This window comes from Camelus dromedarius, chromosome 2, assembly GCF_036321535.1.
Source record: "Camelus dromedarius isolate mCamDro1 chromosome 2, mCamDro1.pat, whole genome shotgun sequence".
NCBI classification, from domain to species: domain Eukaryota; kingdom Metazoa; phylum Chordata; class Mammalia; order Artiodactyla; family Camelidae; genus Camelus; species Camelus dromedarius.
Window position 1 is genome coordinate 45967926 of NC_087437.1, and position 21542 is coordinate 45989467.

Sequence of the window (21542 nt, forward strand, 5' to 3'; positions counted from 1 at the left end):
AAATGTTTCCTTTCTATACATATTACCAGTGACCACAGTAATTCATTTTTAAATTTTACGTGGGAATAAAGCAGCCAGTAAACTTGATGTGCCAAGGAAATGTGCTAGCTATTTTCTTTGTAAGTACCCTGACAATTAAAGTAACTTATTAAATTCTTCAATTTGTAGATTTTCAAATTTTCAAGTAAAAAAATTTACCCTTCAAACTGACAAAGATTTTATAATCAAACAGTAAGCTGAAGAGCAATGACTATTAATCAAAGTCATACAATGGGTGATTAATCACTATTAACAGCTTCTAGAGGAGGATCTTGTACAAAAAGTAAGTTCTATCAAATAAAGCTGACACAAATATCACATTTTTTTCAAAAGATAATAATGGACTATAAATGCCTAGTTCTCTCAAAACAAGAAAACACTGTTAAAGTACAGGCTGCTAGGTCCCCCACCCTGATCCACCCCAACCCATTCCCATTCAACTGCCACATCTAGAGTGGGACAAAGGATTTGCATTTTCAGTAAGTTATCAAAAAATGTTCACGCTGACAGGGACCACACTTTGAAACTTATCATACTATGCAATACTGAATCCTATTAACAATAGGATAACTTTCTACTGAAAGTAAAAAATGGTAATACTTATGATCCAATGATCGTTTGTCAAACATCATTTACCAAACATGGGTTGTATAACAAAATAAAGACACCTCAGAGAAACTTGCTTTTATCTTCAGGACTTTCCCAATGTTTTTTGCTCCAGTTGGTATGGGCTTCTATTAACATGTCCATGAAGTAGCTTTATCAGCTGTACTGCACCCATGAGCCTTTTCTGATCCCCCTAGCTGGAAATAACTGCTTACTCCTTTGAACCCAAGTCCACACTTGTAGCACGCATAAGATAATGATTGCCAGGTTGTATTATCTGTTTAGCTATTTGTACTCAAGACTTATCGATTAAACTAAGTTTCATGGTAACCAACAGCTAGACATTTTCATATCCCACTGAGTTCGCAGCACAGACTGTCCAAAAATAATGAATAAAAATGTGTTCAGTAAATATTTAGAATCAGTATCTTTGATATCATCTCTGAAAAAAAGGAAAGTACAGGAGGTCAAGCTTTTAGAGAGAAAAGAAATCAAAATGAAATCCTTTTTAAATGACTATACATAACGCTAAATCATAATACTTAAATTTAAGTACAGGATTGGAGTAAGTAAACTGCACTGGGAAGCGCAAAACCTAGCTTCAACAATAATTTACAATATAACCCTTGAATTGGTCAATTTACCTACTCTGCTCATAAAATGCATTTGCAATCCAAAATCAGGCTACTTGTTTTAAAGATTAATCTGCCAAAGTCAGATTACAATCAGTATGGACCTACTGTCTAAGTACAATTATTTCCATAATGTATTATTTATACTAAAAATATTTGTTACGGCATATATTAGATATGCTACCACCAGAACTATATAAAGAGGCTCAACTTGTATCACAGTTCTCACCAATTTCCTTGGAAACAAAAATCACTCTTGTGGTATCCCCAACATCATGGAACACAGCAGGGAATTCAGTAACACTTTTAAAATATTTTCAGTTATCTGAATTTTCAGTATCACGAACTATAATTTCCCTATGATATTTCTACATAACTCCATTATACTGTCTTTCATCTATCTGCCCAACCCTAGTAGACTGTGAGCTCCTTCAAGACAAAAAGAGGACCAAATGTTATTTATACTCCAATACCTAACACAGAACCTAGTATACATAGCAGGTGCTCAAGAAACACACAACACTACTGCTGTTTTTTCATGATCTCATTTCTTCTTTGTATAGCTCATGAGACTATTAGCATGTACAGTTGATAATTTAGTGAAGAAATGAGATCCAGCATAGCTTCAGCAACTCAAGTCCTAAATAAAGAAACACATAATAGTACTCAATGGTGAAAAACTCAAAAGCTTCCCACTAAAATCTGGGACAAGACAAGGATGCCCACTATCACCACTCCTATTCAACATAGTCTTGGAAGTCCTAGCCACAGCAATCAGGCAAGAGAGAGAAATAAAAGGGATCCAAATTGGAAAAGAAGAGGTAAAAGTGTCACTATATGATGATGACATGTTACTATATATAGAAAACCCTAAAAGGTCCACACAAAAACTACTAGAGCTGATCGAAGAAGTCAGCAAGGTAGCAGGTTACAAAATTAACGTTCAAAAATCAGTGGCATTTCTTTACACTAATGATAAACCAACAGAAAAAGAAAGTAAAGAAACAATCCCCTTTAAAATAGCACCCGAAGTAATAAAATACCTAGGAATAAATCTAACCAAGGAGGTGAAAGAATTATACACAGAAAACTATAAACCATTAATGAAGGAAATTAAAGAAGACTTAAAAAATGGAAAGATATCCCATGCTCTTGGATTGGAAGAATCAATATTGTTAAAATGGTCACACTGCCCAAGGCAATCTACAGATTTAATGCAATCCCTATCCAATTACCCAGGACATATTTCACAGAACTAGAACAAATCATAATAAAATTCATATGGAACCATCAAAGACCTAGAATTGCCAAAGCATTACTGATGAGAAAGAAAGAGGCTGGAGGAATAACTCTCCCAGACTTCAGACAATACTATAGAGCTACAATCATCAAGACAGTAAGGTATTGGTACAAAAACAGACATATAGACCAATGGAACAGAATAGAGAGCCCAGAAATGAACCCACAAACTTTTGGTCAACTAATCTTCGACACAGGAGGCAAGAATATACAATGGAATAAAGACAGTCTCTTCAGCAAATGGTGTTGGGAAAACTGGACAGCAGTATGTAAAACAATGAAGCTAGAACACTCCCTTACACCATACACAAAAATAAACCTAAGATGGATCAAAGACTTAAACATAAGACAAGATACAATAAACCTCCTAGAGGAAAATACAGGCAAAACATTATCTGACATACATCTCAAAAATGTTCTCCCAGAAGAAATAAAAGCAAGAATAAACAAATGGGACCTAATGAAACTTACAAGCTTCTGCACAGCAAAGGAAACCAGAAGTAAAACAAAAAGACAACCTACAGAATGGGAGAAAATTTTTGCAAATGAAACCGACAGAGGCTTGATCTCCAGAATATATAAGCAGCTCATACGACTCAATAAGAAAAAAATAAACAACCCCCCAATCCAAAAATGGGCAGAAGACCTAAACAAGCAATTCTCCAAGGAAGACATACAAATGATCAATAGGCACATGAAAAAATGCTCAATATCACTAATTATCAGAGAAATGCAAATCAAAACTACAATGAGGTATCACCTCACACCAGTCAGAATGGCCAGCCTTCAAAAATCCACAAGTGACAAATGCTGGAGAGGCTGTGGAGAAAAGGGAACCCTCCTTCACTGCTGGTGGGAATGCAGTTTGGTGCAGCCACTGTGGAAAACAGTATGGAGATTCCTCAAAAGACTAGGAATAGACTTACCATATGACCCAGGAATTCCACTCCTGGGCCTATATCCAGAAGGAGTCCTAATTCAAAAAGACACCTGCACCCCAATGTTCATAGCAGCACTATTTGCAATAGCCAAGACATGGAAACAGCCTAAATGTCCATCAACAGATGACTGGATAAAGAAGAGGTGGTATATTTATACAATGGAATACTACTCAGCCATAAAAACTGACAACATAACGCCATTTGCAGCAACATGGATGCTCCTGGAGAATGTCATTCTAAGTGAAGTAAGCCAGAAAGGAAAAGAAAAATATCATATGAGATCGCTCATATGTGGAATCTAAAAAAAAAAAAAACAAACAAAGCATAAATACAAAACAGAAATAGACTCACAGACATAGAATATAAACTTGTGGTTGCCAAGGGGGCAGGGGGTGGGAAGAGATAGACTGGGATTTCAAAATTGTAGAATAGATAAACAAGATTATACTGTATAGCACAGGGAAATATATACAAGATCTTATGGTAGCTCACAGAGAAAAAAATGTGACAATGAATATATATATATGTTCATGTATAACTGTAAAATTGTGCTCTACAGTGGAATTTGATACAACATTGTAAAATGATTATAAATCAATAATAAATGTTAAAAAAAAAAGAAACACATAGCCTATTTGGAGTTCTATTTAACCTATGATGGACTCCAAGGTCAGAAGAGACAAGGAAGGGGTCACTTTCTGAAACATAGCATGTCAATTTAAGGGGTTTCGGGGCAGGGGGGAGTGTTTGAACATATGTCGGCAGTCCTCATTTTGTATAGTATAGTGTGGGACCATAAAAATGTGAGATGAAACTAAGCAAAGTAACCTGAATCAGGAGAAATTGTGCTGTGACCTTTTAATTAGTCAAATCAGTAAAATCTGTCCATTACAAATGTATAAAAAGATAAAACTATAGCAAAACTAACACTCATTTAGTATACTGTAAGAAATGAGAACCATTACGAACTAAAATGCTTCATTTCTCTGTAAATAACTTATCTACTAGTTTGAACATCACTTGTCTCCTCTCATGGTATAACTTAGATACAGAGTGAGTATCTTTTGCATTCTATATACCTTGGGAAATAGTCATAATCCTTTCTAAATTGGGACTAGTGTCTAACATCTTATCCCCTGCACTTTCAATGTCAAAAGAATTCCATTAGTGTGAAGTTTTTTGCCAATATCACTTCCCCTGGGACATCATCCTTTTCACCATGACTACTTTTCTCATTTGCCCATAAATATGCCTTTATTAAATTCCACTGATTACAAATCTAGAGTCTCCTGAACAGCGGCAGTAACAAATTCTGTTCTTCTATAACTCTACATTTGATTCAAATTTCACTTTCAGAGTCACCACTTCTCACTTCTTTATTGCACTTTCATTTTTATTAAGGTGTGGTTTAATAAAAGTTATGTGATGTTCAGAAGATGGTAGGCTTATTGAGGAAAACAAGTAAGAAATACTATGGGGGAAATTTAATGGCCATAATATTAATTCGATTATATAATTTTTATAAATCTTCATGCGGAAATCATCATATGCAAAATCAAAAGGCATGACTAACTGAAGAAAATAGTTACAACTCATAGCCCAGATAAAGAATTAACTTACTTTATATATATAAAGAGATCCATAAGAAAATGATGCCCTATTCATGAATACAGAAAGTAAACAGCTTACAGAAAATAAAAATTTTAAAGCCTAAAACATGAAAAGATGCTAATAAAAATTTAAAGCTTGAAACATGAAAGTGTCTCCTTACATTTAAGAATTCACTGAGAACTCTGATACAACCGGGATGAATCTCAGATATAAAGCTGAGCAAAAAACAGCCATAAATGAGGACACATACTGTATGATTTATATCAAGTTTGAAAATAATGAATTGATAATATAAGTCAGGATACCGGTTATCTTTCTAGGTATGGATGGAGCAATGACCCACAGTGTGATGGTTACATGTGTGTGTCCAATTTGTGAAATTCATCAGCTATATTTTGTGCCCTTTTATTATTAAGTATTTTACAATAAAAAGCATATCATTAAAAAAAATACAAGATAGCACTTTTCATCTACCAGTTTGGTAAAGATAAAAAGTGCTGTAACACTTTGTAATGTTACAGTTAAACAATACTGGCAAGAGTGTCCATTCCTACAACCTCCATGATGACAATCTGACAGTGAAACTTAAAAAATGCACATATTCTTTGATGCTAAAATCCCACTGTGGGGAATTTATCATTCAAAATGTGTTTGTGTATCTGCAGAAAAACCTGTGTACAAAGTTATTCACTGCAGAATTAACAAAAGAAATGAAACAATCTACTGTCCATCAACAGGAGTCTGGTGATACTGAAATACTATTTGGTCAAAAAAAAAAAAAGAAAAACAAACAGAATGAAGAAACTCTTCAAGTACTGATTAAGGCATAATCACCAGGATATACTGCTTTATATTTATTTATATGCACACATATATATAAAAACAAAACTGTGTATAATGTACAACATTAAAAAAACGTTGAGAGAAAGCATATTACATATCTGTTTGTATACATCATCATCTCTGGAAGGACACAGAAAATGATAACACTGGTTGCTCCAGGGAGGAGAACCAAGTAGTGAGCAGATGAGGAAACACTTTCTTTCCATGAATATACTTCTGTACGTTTTAAACTTTGAGCCATGTGAGATGTTTAAATGTTCAAAACAATGAAGTTTAAAAATAATTACCTGAAAGGGAAGCAAAAATAGGGACCCATAAAGAGATGATCAGAGCTTAGATTAAAGTAAGTGCTCACCACTCCTCGGAGAAGTATCTAGAAATGTTTTAAAAAGAAAAGGCCACAATATTTGAGATTTCGATGTACTGTGAAATTAATTAAATTACTGCAGCTTATTTCAAAGTCAGTGATACAATAGTAATAGGAAGTTTCAGAGAACATAATAAAGAGAACTAATTAAGCAAATCAGGGACATCCATTTCAAGATACTTATTTGACTATCTGACATGAATACAAATAAAACAGATGAGAGAGTTCAAAATACTTACGTACAAAAGGAAACAGAAAGAAAGAAATGGACAAGAAGGAGCCCCCAGGAGTTATGGTTCATATGAAATCAGCACAATGTAAAGGGCAGAACTTTGACATTTTTTTCATCTATATTCCCACCATATGCTGAAAGGTTGTGCTAGTGAGCAAGGTTCCTGCCATCTTCTACTTCTATTACATCGTACAATGAGGACTGGTTTTGGAGCCCCAATGACCTAAGTCCAAATCTACCCCTGCCAAGTAATTACTCTGAACAGTCTTTAGCAAAGTACTTGACTTTTGTGCCTCAGAATCCACTTCTCTAAAACAGGGATGTTACTACACACCTTGTAGCATCCTATTTCAACACAGCCTCCGCACTGCATCCTTTTTCAGCACTATCATTTTGGGTCCCATGTGTCCTCTTTAGTAATCAAGCCCTGCCTGTCACTATTAGCAGAACATGTTTTTTAAAAAAAATAACAGACTTTAATAACTGTGATGAAGTAAATAAAATAGAATGATCTGACAGTGAAACACCAAAGAGGCAACAGAATTAAAGAACACGGATAGCCAGGAGAGGGGGAAGGGACATGTGAGCTGAGGCACTGATAGGAGGAATCCTGAAGCAAGTGCTAACCAAAGGTGTGAGAATTCCAATAAAGTATATAGGCTCTGAGTGAGAACAAGTTTGACTCGAGTAAAAGTTCATTGTGGCTAGACTGTGGTAAGGCACAAATGGTAGAAACTTAAATCAGATCACAGAGCACCTCATAAACATGCATTTCAACTAGTCCAACAGCTTTATTACTGGCCTTGCTGCCTCTTCCTTAAACAGCCTTTCACCCTCACTCCAACCTTTACAATGCCTCCAGAGTAAATCTCCTAAAAGGTAAGTAAGATCATAGTTTGACAGCTTAAAATACATGAATCCAAAATCCTGGGGATGACATTATCTTTCCTTACTCTCTCCTCTCATATCACATGCTTTGAAGATATGTATGTCCTAAGCCCCAATCACATACCTCTCCAAAGTTCTGTTCATTTTTTAAACCACATGTGTGCCCAGTAAACATATCCTATCCAGAACAATGACTAAAAACCAGACATATCTTCTCTCTGGAGTTCAAGTAAAATATACATATTACCCCTCCACAAACACAGTAACACTATACTGGATACTTGCTGGTTTTGGCTGTCAGCACCCAGTCTCCTTCTGCAACAGCACTCTGATTTTGCTTTTAAAAAATTATACAGCTTCTCCTGCACTGAGCCTTGGTTAGATTTTCAATCAGAGTGTCTTCTCCTCCCCTGGCCAAAGGATGGAAACATAAGTCTGCTAGGCAAATCAGATTCTCTCCTAGATATCTGAATGTGAAGCGAGAAAAATTCTATCGGAAAATAATTGCAACTATTGACCACTGCCAAGCCAGCTCATTGATTCCTATGACCTGTATCTTTTACTCTTCAGTTTTTCTTTGCTTCAATGAACTATCATATATCTTTTCCCTTTTTTGCCTCAATTATCTCGATTTTATTTGTTGCTTACAACCAAAAAACCAGGAGTCAAGAAACCAAGAGTGTGACAGAGGTCAGCAGAAGTCACACTGTAGCAGAAATCATAAAGCACAGCAGAGAAGCTGATTAAGAGGGAGACAGAACTGAGTTATAATGACAGGATACTGAGCATGGAGCCTGGTACCACTGCTACTGAAGGCAGGCATGAGGGTTCAGTCCCTAAGATTGTTCCATTCTAGAAGATGTGCCAATTATCCATGAAGTCAGAAAATGAAAATAATCCGTTACGGTCAAAACTGTACTGCGATTCTCTTAAACACGTAGCTTTGCAGCTTTAAAATGATTCCTGTTCTTCCTTACCTCCCTCATGTACCCTTGAAGTAAAAAACCCCATTTAGCTGGAGCTAATTTGAGAGACCCTGTTCCCTGGGGGAAAAGGGAAGGGGGGGGGGGAAGCATGCACACCTGTAAGTTCCCAATGCTGACTTGCTCCTTTAGGTTACTCTCTCTCTTATATACTCCAGTATAAATTCTTTCTCGCCCTGAAGGACAGTTATGTCTCTTAATATAATGTTACCTAACTCCCTAAAAATGTCAATGTTTGCGTCCCAGTGCCCACTTAATATGACAGGTGGCATACAATAAGATAATTTTTAAAAATCTCCCAATTATTAAATATCCACATCGTTCCTAGCACTGCTGGGTACTCTGCCTTTATTTCTAATCCTTACAATTAAAATAAGATATTATTATTACTATTTACAGTTGCAAATGAATTACTCAAGACCATTAAGCTAGAAACACCTAGGTCTACCTGAATCCAAATCCCTCCATCTTTCCACCATTCCAACAGACCACGATCTAAATCAGGGGTTTTCAAACTGCAGGTCACAACCAATCAGTAGATCATGAAATAAAGCTGGTGGGTCGTACTCTTTTTGTTAATGAAATAGACAATATAAGTACATCACATGAGGGGCAAACACTGCTTCATGAAACTCTAATTTCAGTGTTACACACACATACAAGGCCGCAATGTAAATGTATGTCTTACTGTGGACCACAGACCAAAAAATTCTGAAAGCCATGGGTAGAGGCACTGTCTTTACTACAGCTGTATGCACTGACACTTCTCAATTTTTCATCAAAAGCCTGATGTTTAAAAACATTTGGGCAGTAAAATCCTTTACCTCATACCCTAAAGACACAATCAAAAAATAAAAATAAGGGGGTGGGGGGTTTGCAAGGTGTTAAGTGAAAAGGTAGTATTTGGGACATAAGTACATATTTTTTCCCTCTCCAGCAAAGTATATAGTAAAACTACACCGCACATCCACGTAAGATGGCAAAGAACAAAAATGATCTAGCTAATCTTTCATTCTCTTCCCCCAGGCTCTTACTAAATCATTTTCAAAAATTCTTCCCTGCTTTGCTATGCTTCACTAGAGGTAACAACTCAATTTTCATGAGTGATTGGATAAATATTCTCCAATATATATTGTCTCCTTTAAAAAGATGACTTCACTCACATGTGTAAGCATACATACACACACAAAAAAAAAAAAAAGCATTCAGAAGGTGACGACCAGCAACGTCACTATGGTTATGGATGTTTTCCTCTATAGGAGGCCATGTGCCCGGAGAACAGCAATGAGCATTATGACACGGACTGAAAATTAAAGTGTTCTTTGTTACTGGGGGAAAAAGACAATTCAGTAATTCTTCTAAGGCACAAAAGCAGTCATTCATGTTAAGATAGACATGTGTTTAAGAACTTTTCTACCTTTTAAATATCAGTCACAAATTAGTCAATTACAGCACAAGGTAGTGGGCTGAATAAATGGATCTCTCCTCCTTTCCAAAGTCCACTGAAATGGCAGGGAAAAGATTTAAATTAAAATTAAATGATAGCACTGTTGCAGAAAAAGAAAAGATGTCACTGGATGATAAATTTTGAAGAAGTCTGGGCAAACGGAAAGCAGAAAAGGGGGAAAAAGGATGAAATCACATGTGAGACATCGAAGTCTTTTCAAGGACACCCTAGAGAAGTTCCAAGTTGTAATCAAATTAGTCACAACTACCAGGAGGAGAAAACAATTAGGGGGCTTCATCAGGTACTGTATTATCTTACTCTGGACAGATGACTCTCCTCTCACTGTGTGAAGAGACGCAGATGGTGGCAGCTTTTCCCTTCAGGATAAAGTTGGGGGGCTGATCTCTATAAACCAGGGATTTCTGCCTGAGTTAGACCTGAGAGAAAAGCAAAGCAGAAAGATGGAGGGAACATCAAAATCTCTAACACAAAGAGAGAAATTTAAAAAAGGAGAGAAAAAGCAAGGAAAGGAAGAGGTGGGGAAGAGAGTAATCGCTTAATACCAACCCAGTGAAATCTACCAAAGCACTGTTCCCCGTCATACTTAAAGACAGCACAGTTCCCCAGGTGAGAAGGACACCGCTTTACCCACTCCTCATCCATCCTCCCTAGAAGGAGGTCTGGTCTGCTGGGCCACACCCAATCCCAATCCAAAGAATCCATCATACCAAACCCACCATTCCAGACAAGAGTCCTAGTAGAGAAAAACTACATACTGCAGCAGACACATTCCAACTGCCAATACTAACTCTGAGCCACCAAACATTTGGGGAAACCTCATGGCATAGAAGAGCAAGATGGATGAACAGACAGAACCATTATCAGAGAAAACGGAAATTGGGGGGAAAATGAGTGTGACTAAACACCAAATTACTTATCTGTAATACAAGGTTGAAATGATTTTCCCTTAAAGGGAAGGGAAGTTTACCTTCCTTTCAAGGTAAAGGAAAAAACAAAACTAAACTAAAAACCACACAAACACAAAGATGGAAACTGTAAGAAAAAAAAAACTGTGAATTAAGATCTAGGGGCCCAACACCCACTAATGTAAGATATCCAAAAGTGGAGAACAGAGATGGAGAAAAATTAACCCAAAAAAGGGGACATGTTAAACTTTTCAAGAACTGAAGAAAGATTCAGTTGTTAAAATGAAAAGACATACAACGTAACAAAAACAAACAAAAGATTCATATTCAGGATCATGCTAGAAAAACTGCAAGAGTGCCAAGGAAGCTTCCAGAGAGAAGCCAGAGTCACTCTTTCATCTCATCAAAAATACAGGATGCTGGAAGACAAGAGAGCAGTCTCCTACAAATTCTAAAAGAAAAATATTTTGAAGCCAGATTCCTACAACGCAGACCTTTACCAGTAATGTGTGCTACAAATAAATGGGTTACCAGGTAACTTGCATAGCCAAAGTCCTCTGCTGCAAGCAATTTCACTCACCACACAAATATTATCATTTTCTATACACATATTGTAACATGAAAAAGGTTAGAAAGCACTGCTCTCACAAGTCAGATTTGCCATAGAGTCAAAATAAAGACATTTTCAGACATTCAAGAACTTAAGTTATACTACCAAAAAAAAAAAATGAAAAGGTATAGCAGCAAAACAAAAAGGAACCCAATAAAACACAACGTAAGATAGAAGAAACAGGGGAGTGGGTACAGCTCAGTGGTAAAGTGCTTGCTTAGCTTTACCTGGGTTCAATCCCCAGTGCCTCCACTACAAAAAAAAAAAAAAAAAGGGAAAAAAGAAGATAGAAGAAACAGTGGCACCTGAGTATAATCTAGAAACAATGAATAAGAAAACAAAAGAGACACTTACCACTGACAGTGGGAGATTCTCGTTTAATAGCAAAGGCTTAATAAGAAATTAATATATTTAATCCTCATAATATTACACACTAAGTAAGTCAAACAATTAGTAATTCTTTTCGAGTTCTAAAATTATCTTAGAGGGAAAAAGCAGGCACAGATCTAAGTACTGCAAATTCTAATCCTCTTATCTTTACTCTGTAAAAATACCAGGTTATCAAGTCAATAGAACAGTACACATATGATCCCAATTACTACTAAACTATATATAGTCATATTAAGTATTTTTCACATTGTTTTATCTATCTATCTATCTATCTTTCATCCTTTAATTGTGCACAAAAACACATTTGAAAAGAATACACACCATACTTTTCATTTGTCTCTAGTGAATGGGATGAGGTCAGACTGAGAACTTTTTACCTGTCACTTTTTTATATACATCTGTTATGTTCAGTCGGTTCACTCATTTTCATCTGTATGCATGACATATAAAAGGTAAACTTGTTTTTAAAAAGCAGGGTCTGAAAAGATATATGCATATCCATGTTCATAGCAGCATTATTCATAATAGTCAAAAGATGGAAGCAACCCAAATGTCTACTGATGAATGAACAGATACACAACATGTAGTCTATATACATACAACAGAATATTATTCAGCCTTAAAAAGGAAGGAAATTCTGATACAGGCTATAACAGGGGTGAACGTTGAGGACATTAAGCTAAGTGAAAGAAGCCAGTCACAAAGACAACTACCATATAACGCCACTGATAGAGGTATCTAGTGTAATCAAATTCATAGAAACAGAAAGAAGGGTGGTTGCCAGGGGCTGGAGGGAAGGGGAAATAGGGAGTTGCTGCTTAATGGGTATAAAGATGAAGAGTCCTGGAGATTGACTGCATGGAAATGTACTTAACATAACTGAACTATTAAGTATATTTTACCAGAATTAAAAGATACATAAGGTTGAAAAGTGAAAAAAATTCAACATTAAAATATAAATAAATAAAATTTAAAATTATAAATTGTGACATCTGGGGAGATAGTCAATCCTCATTATTCATGGATTTCATGTTTGTGAAATCTGCCTGCTTTGCCAAAATTCATATGCAACCCCAAAATTAATACTTGTGGCACTTCCACAATCTTCAGACATGTACAAGAGCAAAAACTTTGAGTTGCCTACAGTGCACATGCTCAGCACTGTCTTACTGTTTCACCTCTCATTCTGTAAACAAATGTCCTCTTAAAAAAAAAATGAAGTCCATTTAATGCCACATTTTTGTATTTTTATGCTTTTTGTTGGTTACCGTGCTACTTAAAATGGTCCCAAACACAGTGTGGAAAAGCTGTCTAGTGTTCCTAAGTATAAGAAGGCTTTGATGTGCCTTATGGAGAAAACGTGGGGTAGATGGGCTTCATTCACGCAGGAGTTTTAATGTTGTTGGCCATGAGCGCAATGTCAGTGAATCAACAATATATATTAAATGACTTTAAACAGAAATACATAGAACAAGGTTATTATTGATTCATTGACAAAAAAGTCACGATCAGAGGCTCACAGGAACCTAACTCCGTACTTCCCCTAGGAGCAATGGTTCAATATTTGCTAATTCAATGTTCACAGCAACTTTATAAATTTAACAAAGAAGAATAATGCGAACTGACTATATTAACCTACAAGTTTAAAAAAAAAAAAGGAGGAATATTATAGGCAAAAAATATTGTTAATGTCAATCATGCCAATTAAACTTAATGTGATATTTTAAATATTTTAATGGCTAGAGAAGTTTTTTATAGTATATGAAGTATGGGGGATAATTTATTTCTAAATTTAAAAATAAGTATCAGCTAACCCTTACTGAATACTTACGTAGCAGGCACTTAACTAAGCACTTTACTTCTCACATATAAAAGGTGCTTGGCTCAGTATCTTACACAGAATAAAAAATTCAGTGAAATACTGGCTAATACTACTTACAGCATTAAATTCCTACAGTCACTCTGTGAGGTAAGTATGTGAGCAAACCTTCAAGGTAATAGGAATCTGAGAATGTTACCTGATGGGGTTTGAATGCTGTGTAGACACAGCTGTGTAAGATGGCCTCTGACAGCTCATTCAGGCTATGACAAAACTGAGCTGTCCACCTTGATCATCTCTAATGAACAAGGCTTTGGGGACCAAGCAGAAGCAGCAGTAGAAAGCTATGAGGAGCAAAGGCGGACTTATAGGACAGTGCAGCAGGCTACTGCTTCTAACAGTGTTAGAGAGTTCAAATGAGAAAGTGACATCTTCAAAGCACCGACAAAGAACAAGGCAGTACTAAGTATGACATAAAAGAATTCTTCTCCAATCTCTGGACCAGCGATCAGCAAACTTTTTTCAATAAAGGGCCAAATAGTAATTTTTTTTAAGGCCACAGAAGATCTGTCATAACTACCCAGCTCTGCTGCGGTGAAGTGAGAGTAGTCAGAAACTACACATAAATTTATGTGGCTGTGTTCCAATAAATTCCTATATATGAAAATTTGAATTTCATGTAATTTCACTTGTCATGAGATTTTGTCATTATTTTGATATTTTTCCCAATTACTTTAAAATGTGAAAAACATTTTAGCTGTGGGTCACACAAAAACAAGTGCAGGCCACATCTGGCCCGCAGGCTGTAGTTTGCCAACCTCGGCTCTAGATCTTTCAAGATCAAAATGCACAGTCTAATTTCGATGACTGTTATACTATAACATCAAGTGGAACCAAGAAGCAACGTTAAATAAACAGGAACACAGTGGTCATCAAACTGATTCCTCTGCGAGAATCTTGCAAAGTCCCTAAAATCCTATTAGAAAGAAGTCCCACTATAATCCTATATGGTTTGTACCAGAGGTACAGAAAGTACAACCTGTAGTCCAAATTTGACCTGCGATGCTTTTGTAAACACAGACATACCCATTTATTTGGGTCTATGGCTGCTTTAGCACTGCAGGAGCTATGCTGGGTAGTTTTTCAGGGGCTGTGTAGCACACAAAGCATAAAATATGTCACATGTGGCCCCTACAGAAGACGTCTGCTGATGCCTGGTCTACATAAAGAACTTGAAGCAGAGCATAAAGAGAGGCCATCAAAACAGAAAATCACAGCCTCTGGACGATCCTGGACCTCCAGCCTCTAGAACGAAGGTAAGGCAAAGCGCCCTCCAAAACGGTCCCATGATCTTCCTCTCGGCTTTCCACAAAAGATCAACAGCCACTTATCAGAGGAACCACGCACTTGGGAAAGAGAAATGTCCCAACCTTTTCAGGAATCCAAAATCTAACTCTTGAACTAATCCCTGAGAATCCAGACAGCACCACTGTGATATATGTGCCAGAATGAGGGATTACAGTAGTCAAATAATATATGAAGTTTCAGCCCAAGTTCATTTATCAGAGAGTGGATCAACCCTCCCATTTTACGGCTGTTTCTCCAGGTGAATGCACAGCTGAAAAGGGCAGTCTCGGCGGACTACCAGCTGACAACACCCCACATGGATGGTAGGACAGGTGGAGCAGTGGGTGGTACTGGATCAGGGAAGGAGCTCTCCCTCTAACCAAAAATTACATTCCCGGGGGAAATTACCCAAGAATCAAAAGCAGCAAGGGCTGGAATTCCTAGCAGATACTCATTTAATACAACTGTTTGGCTGATGCAGAACATACAAATGTACTTAGAGAAGAACAGTACTTTAAATGTACTACTACAAGCACAGTTGGTAATCCAAATTTGATCTCTTTAGTGCAGTACCTGGAGTAACAGCTAGAGTTCTGGCAAACGGTTCCTTCCTCTGCACAAGCTGCTTTCATTTGGCCTGGACAGCCGTATATATCGCTAAACTGCCTCATATTCCTTATGACCTTAGTTATCTGATCACACCACTGAACATCATGCTGGCTGATTACACTGATAAACTCAAGCCAACAGGACCCTGTGAGGAAACAAGAGCAGTACTCTAGAGGCCTTAAAAAGAGAGAGATGCCAGAAGACAGAAAGTAAGTCCCAAGAAATACAGGGTCCTGCCACCACTGTGAAGTTCCAGGAGCCAGTGGAGCGTGGCAACTCAGGATAGCACCTTCAAAGTGAAAAGCAAGTCATTACCTTGTACCTCCTACAGCAAAGAAAGAAGCATAAAGCTTGCTGGACCTCTGTGAATATTGAAAACAGTGTATACCAATTTGTGTGCTGCTCTATTTACTGAATGGTCTGAAATCCAGTAGTTTTAAGTTTAGCCCAGAACAAGAGAAACTTCTCTAGCCAATCCAGACTGCAGTACAAGTAGCTCTGCCACTGGACCATAATGACCCTCTGTTGCAATGGTGCTCAAAAGGTCAACAGATCAATACCATAAGGAACTACTGGCAAACCCCTCCAGGTGAATCACAGCCCAGACATCTAAGTTTTTAAGGCAAAACCATACCCTCTTTATCAAACTAAGACTCTTTTTTAAAAATAATTCTTGTACCTTTTTTGTGCTGTTAGAGAATGAACATCTAGCCACAGGTAATTATAAAACCTGAGCTGCCCATCAGGAATGATCCTCTTCCGATCCACCAAGTCAAAGGTGATGTGACAGAAACACTCCATCAGGAAGTGGTTACAATACACTCAGAGCAGGATTCAGGCGGGCTGTGAACCATGAGCATGGTTCACGTTTTCAGTGCGCCCACCCCTGATGCACCTCAGCTTCTTCCTCACACAAGGCCTCTCACTACACAGGGGACTCTACATGACTAGCTAGCTGGCTGCCCCACCTGGAGCAGCTCTTAAGGAAAGTCAGAAAGAGAAATCCTCCCACTGGGCAATACATCTCTCGAACCATGTCATTAATAAAGGGAAACAGAGTGAGGTTTGTATCAGTTCTTTTAAGGGGACCAATCATGAGGCTAGACTGCCAGGTCTGGTCCTCAAAAGAAACAGTACGGAGAACAATTTAAGGAAGAGATATGTAAATGGTGCTGTCAGAACTGACAAAGTGTGAATGTGAAGGGTCACCAAAAAGTCCCAGCTGTAGCGGAGACTTCCATAATCATGAGGCAGGATAATCCATTCCCTGGAAGTCAGGCAATATCTTTCATCAGCTACTTCAATGCCTAATCAATGACCTCACAAGAAACAGCCAGTCAAAAAACAGACAGTCAAGAAATTGTACCAACTTGCACTTTGCAACAAGGTTGACTCAGCTACCCTGCCAATGTACCATCTTTCTTCTCTAGGTTACAATGTGGTTAACAAATAGTCCTGAAAACCTTAATAGTTTACAACAGTCTCTTAAATATTTTGGGCTTATAACTCCTTGATACTCTTAAAATTTGAGGATCTCAAAGAACTTCTGTTTGCATGAGTTATAGCAATATTTACTACATCAGAAATTGAAGAATCTTTAAAATGCGTATTAATTTGTCTTTAAAATAAACCAACTACACATTAACAAATAAAATTTTTATTAAAAAATAAACTACATTTTTCAAAAAAAAAAAACAAAACAATAAAATTTTAAGAAGAATATATTTTAAAAATGTCTTTAAGGCTTGCCTTAAAAGAAGACACTAGAGTACAACATCTGCTTCTGCATTCAATCAGCTGCAATATGTTATTCTGGTTGAAATAAATGAAAAAAATCCAAACTCACACAGGTATGTAGTTGGATAAGGAAGGAATACTTCATGGCTTTTTTGAATAGCTATGAATATTATTCTTTGATTCTGTATCAAAACTCAACAAATTATAGTGTCTTAAAGGTTCACTGAAGTATAGAGTCTTAAATTCTATCAATTAACTTCTGTAATGTTACATTAAAATCCATCAGTCTGGCAATATGAGTCGGTCTTTTACCCATATATACTTTTGTAACATTATTCATCAATCATAAATATTGGTCCACTGGATTTGGTATATCTCCCAAAGGTTGGTATCTGATTATACAACACCGTTTTTAAAAATTACACTCACTCCTGTCACTACCAAGCTCTTTCGAAAAAGCCTAAGTACTGGGATCTGTCAAACTCACACTGCCTGATAATTTTCTAAAATTTTAATTCACCCTTGAAACTCAGACTTTATCATTGGCAACAAATACTGTCAGTTGTTCTCCTTGAAGTAAAGGCTCACTTCATTTGAGGAAATGTCTGTCAAATGCCCATGTCAGAATAACCCTAAAGAATCACTGTTTCAAGTGAAAATGACATTCCACAGGAAGAGGCTAGTTCAGCTGATAACTCAAATAATCACACAAGTACGTGTTTCCCTGTGACTCATACTTCAGCATGCAGAAGTGCTTCATGTAAAGAGACTTGTAAAGAGATGGATACTCAAGATCAGATACGTTTAATTAATAAGTTTCACTGCTTCATCAAGGACATTCTCCAGTACAATTGTTTTTTTGTTTACTATAAATAAATGATGACAAATAGCAAAATGTGAAGCAACTGCACTCATTTCCCACCACCACTTGTGAACCACAGTGCAGTGTCAACACAGTAAAAAGGGCACTCCATATCATTATTAAAAAATAGTTTTAACCCTGAAAGGGTCTTGGGTTCAGCAGATAGTGCTTTGAGAACTACTGGCATAAAATACTGGAATAAAAATATATTTCTCATTTTTGTTGACTTTGGGTTGGCTACAGTTACCTTCTTCATTCTGGAATCCTGGCAAAATAAAAAGCCTTTATCTGGCACCTGTTCTTGTGGCAGAGGAAAATGAGCAAAAATCAATTCATGCAATGGCTTTTAAAGTTTCTGCTTAGACATGACTTATATCACTTCTCATCTTCTACTGAATATGGTCAAGTCGCATGGCCAGGCCTGGTGTCAACAGGAAGAAGGAAGTACTCTCCTCCCATAGGTAGGGACACTGTAGAGAGAAGTCCAGTAAAGAAAGGAAGCAAATAATTTAGAATACTACTACTTACCAGAAGCAGCAGCTCTGAGTCCCTCTCACCTCCACACCAAACAGTACCATATTTCTCAGTGGACAAACTGCCACCTGGTAGCAAGCGGATAACACTTAAGATCTTTCCATCATGAAGGAACTTATCTCCATGAAATACACACTTGGCTTTTGTAAACAACCTTATGTTAACTACCCCGGACACAAGTCCATTATTTGTAACTGTCTTATTCTGAAGGGAGAGTAAGTTTTAGGTTCTAAAAAACCAACCCACATACCAACTTAGGACACAAATCTTTCATAAACTGTAGCTCTTAGGTTAGAGCCTGTTAGAGCTGTTTGAAGTCGAAATACAAAAGGAGGTATATTTGTCCACGTTACGTGGACAGTTAAGTAGTGTTGTGGATATCCATCATATTCACCACTACTAAAAATCTCAACAGACTTTCTGGATATTTCTACATTTTATTATCCATCATCTAATGTATTAATGTGATTTTTAATTTGCTCCCATAATCGCTAATGTAGAAATCAGAACTTAAAATTCCCAGCCTCCTTTATACCTAGAGACACAGAATATTATTCTACATCTATTATATAAACCTCCAAGAGACTCTTAATTTGGAAGTAAGCAACAAGCAGAATTTCCATTTCTAAGCCCAAGGTAACAGATACAGTTGGCTTTTGAAGGTGGTGGCAGCAATATTAGCCATTTTCTAGTGGTTACAATGTAGAGCTGTCACTGAAACAGCACCAGAGCCAACAGTAGTAGTGTCTACAAACAGGCTGAGTACCCGACATGCAGTGCTCAGCAGCAGCAGCTTTCTCAAAACCAGTTCTGTAGTACGGTTTTGGGAAATGTTCCCAGAGGCTTGGACTCGGATCTGTATCTCTATCACTCCCCAACGACTCTGTGAGCTACCTAATGTACTTTAATAATTCCCTGCTCTACAACAGACAGGCTGAGTTGTTTATAATAAAGAGCTATGATTTACAATACTTGTATTATTCCTATTTCACACATAAGAAAACTGAAGGTTTAGATGGTTTAGATGGTTAGGTATCTGCTGACATCTGGTTTCTTAGATTTGAAAGCTCAGACTTTGCTAATTTTATATTATGCTAATTCTACAATTAATTACTTAAAATAGTTCAGGACAGCGACTGAAACAAATTAATCATCATCCTTCTAAAGCAAGAGGTGGCAAACTATGGCTCATGGGCCAAATCCGACCTGCTTCTGTACAATCCACAACCTAAGAATAGTTTTCACATTTTTATTTTCTTATTATTGTTTCATTTTTTTAACATTTTTAAACATTTTTATTGAGTTATAGTTATTTTACAATGTTGTGTCAAATTCCAGTATAGAGAACAATTTTTCAGTTATACGTGAACATACATATATTCATTGTCACTTTTTTTTTTTGCTGTGAGCTACCACAAGATCTTGTAAATATTTTCCTGTGCTATAGAGTATAATCTTGTTTATCTATTCTACATTTTGAAATTCCACTCTGTCCCTTCCCATCCCCGCCCCCTTGGCAACCACAAGTTTGTATTAAGAATAGTTTTCACATTTTTAAATGGGGAAAGGGGGAGAATGTAAAAATTACATGAACTTCAAATTTCAGTGTCTATCATAAATAAAATTTTACTGGAACACAGCCATGCCCATTCATTTACATACTGTCTATGGCTGCTTTCCCATTCAACAAGCAGACTTGAGAAGCAGCCTAAAATATTTACTACCTGGCTCTTAACAGAAACAGTATGCCAACCTCTGCTCTACAATTATTCTAAAATAACTGAGGAAATGCCAATGTAAACTAATACAACAATAGGTATATATGTATTTTTTTCACTCTTGATTAGCTATTTTGAGAATATAAGACATCAAACTGCAAAATTTACCCCATAGTTAAAGTTCAACCAGAAAGTTCAATTTTTTTTCTCTCATTTACCGGCTTCTACAGCAAGGGCAAACACATCAAATTAAAAGTTAGTGTCAAAAAGTGTTATTTTCAGGACAATAACCAAGTCACCAAGAGCCAAATGTACCCAACTATTCCTTGTCTCTAGAAATTGAAAGTAAGGGAGATTTTTAAAAAACTGCCGTGAAGGTTTTTTTTGTGGGGGTGGGGGGTGTAGAACAGGATTCAAGATTACAAAAGAGGAGCAAGTAAGTTTAGTGTCAAAAAGGTTGACATTCTGCAGGGGATAAAGAGTCCTCAATTCATTAAAACTAAATAAAATGAGCTGAAACAGGAAATTCACAAGTAGATGACTGGAACATGCAGCACTAAGAAATGCTCATAACAGGGCACCTTCTCTGCTTGCCAAAATCCAGAGCCCCAAAGTCACCAGATCAGTACAGCTGAAAATCGACCAGTCCCTAATTCGGTCTTCCTCTTTCAGCATCTACAAAATGAGGTTACCTAACAAAAACAAAACAAAACAAAACAAAACGAAACAAAACAAAAAGTCCCACTGAAGTACTTAGATTCATACATTGTTTTTCTGCCATGTAGTTTAACGGTATTTCAGAAAAAAAAAATTCCCGTTTGTTAGTAGTATTCCTAGTTCTATCTCGACTTAACTTTATAGAAATGACTTCACTATATGGAAAAAAGTAAGTCATGTGTAAGCCTTTATTCAAGTGCCATAGAGACAGAAGTCACAGAAAGTAGTTACCTAAGGATTCTGTGCCACAGCCATAGTTCAGGCAGGGTGAGAAGGAAGTAGATACAATTATTCACAAATAAGGAGAAACAGTCACAAAGTTTTATATTTTACCTTCATTTAAAAATTAAGACACAAATTGGAACAACTTATGAGAATCTATGGG

At 36.8% G+C, this 21542-nt stretch overlaps 1 protein-coding gene across 6 annotated transcripts in view; it reads right to left on the reverse strand.

Moving 5' to 3' along the window:
• TBL1XR1 (TBL1X/Y related 1) overlaps positions 1-21542 on the reverse strand; it is a 155573-nt gene that overhangs the window by 102388 nt on the left and 31643 nt on the right. The window contains exon 1 of one of the 6 annotated variants that reach the window (XM_064492891.1): positions 18717-18903. The exons of the other annotated variants lie outside the window; for them this stretch is intronic. The gene's annotated coding sequence lies outside the window, so the exon portion shown is untranslated. Of the gene's footprint in view, positions 1-18716; positions 18904-21542 lie in introns of those variants that run through there. 6 annotated transcript variants of the gene reach the window in all.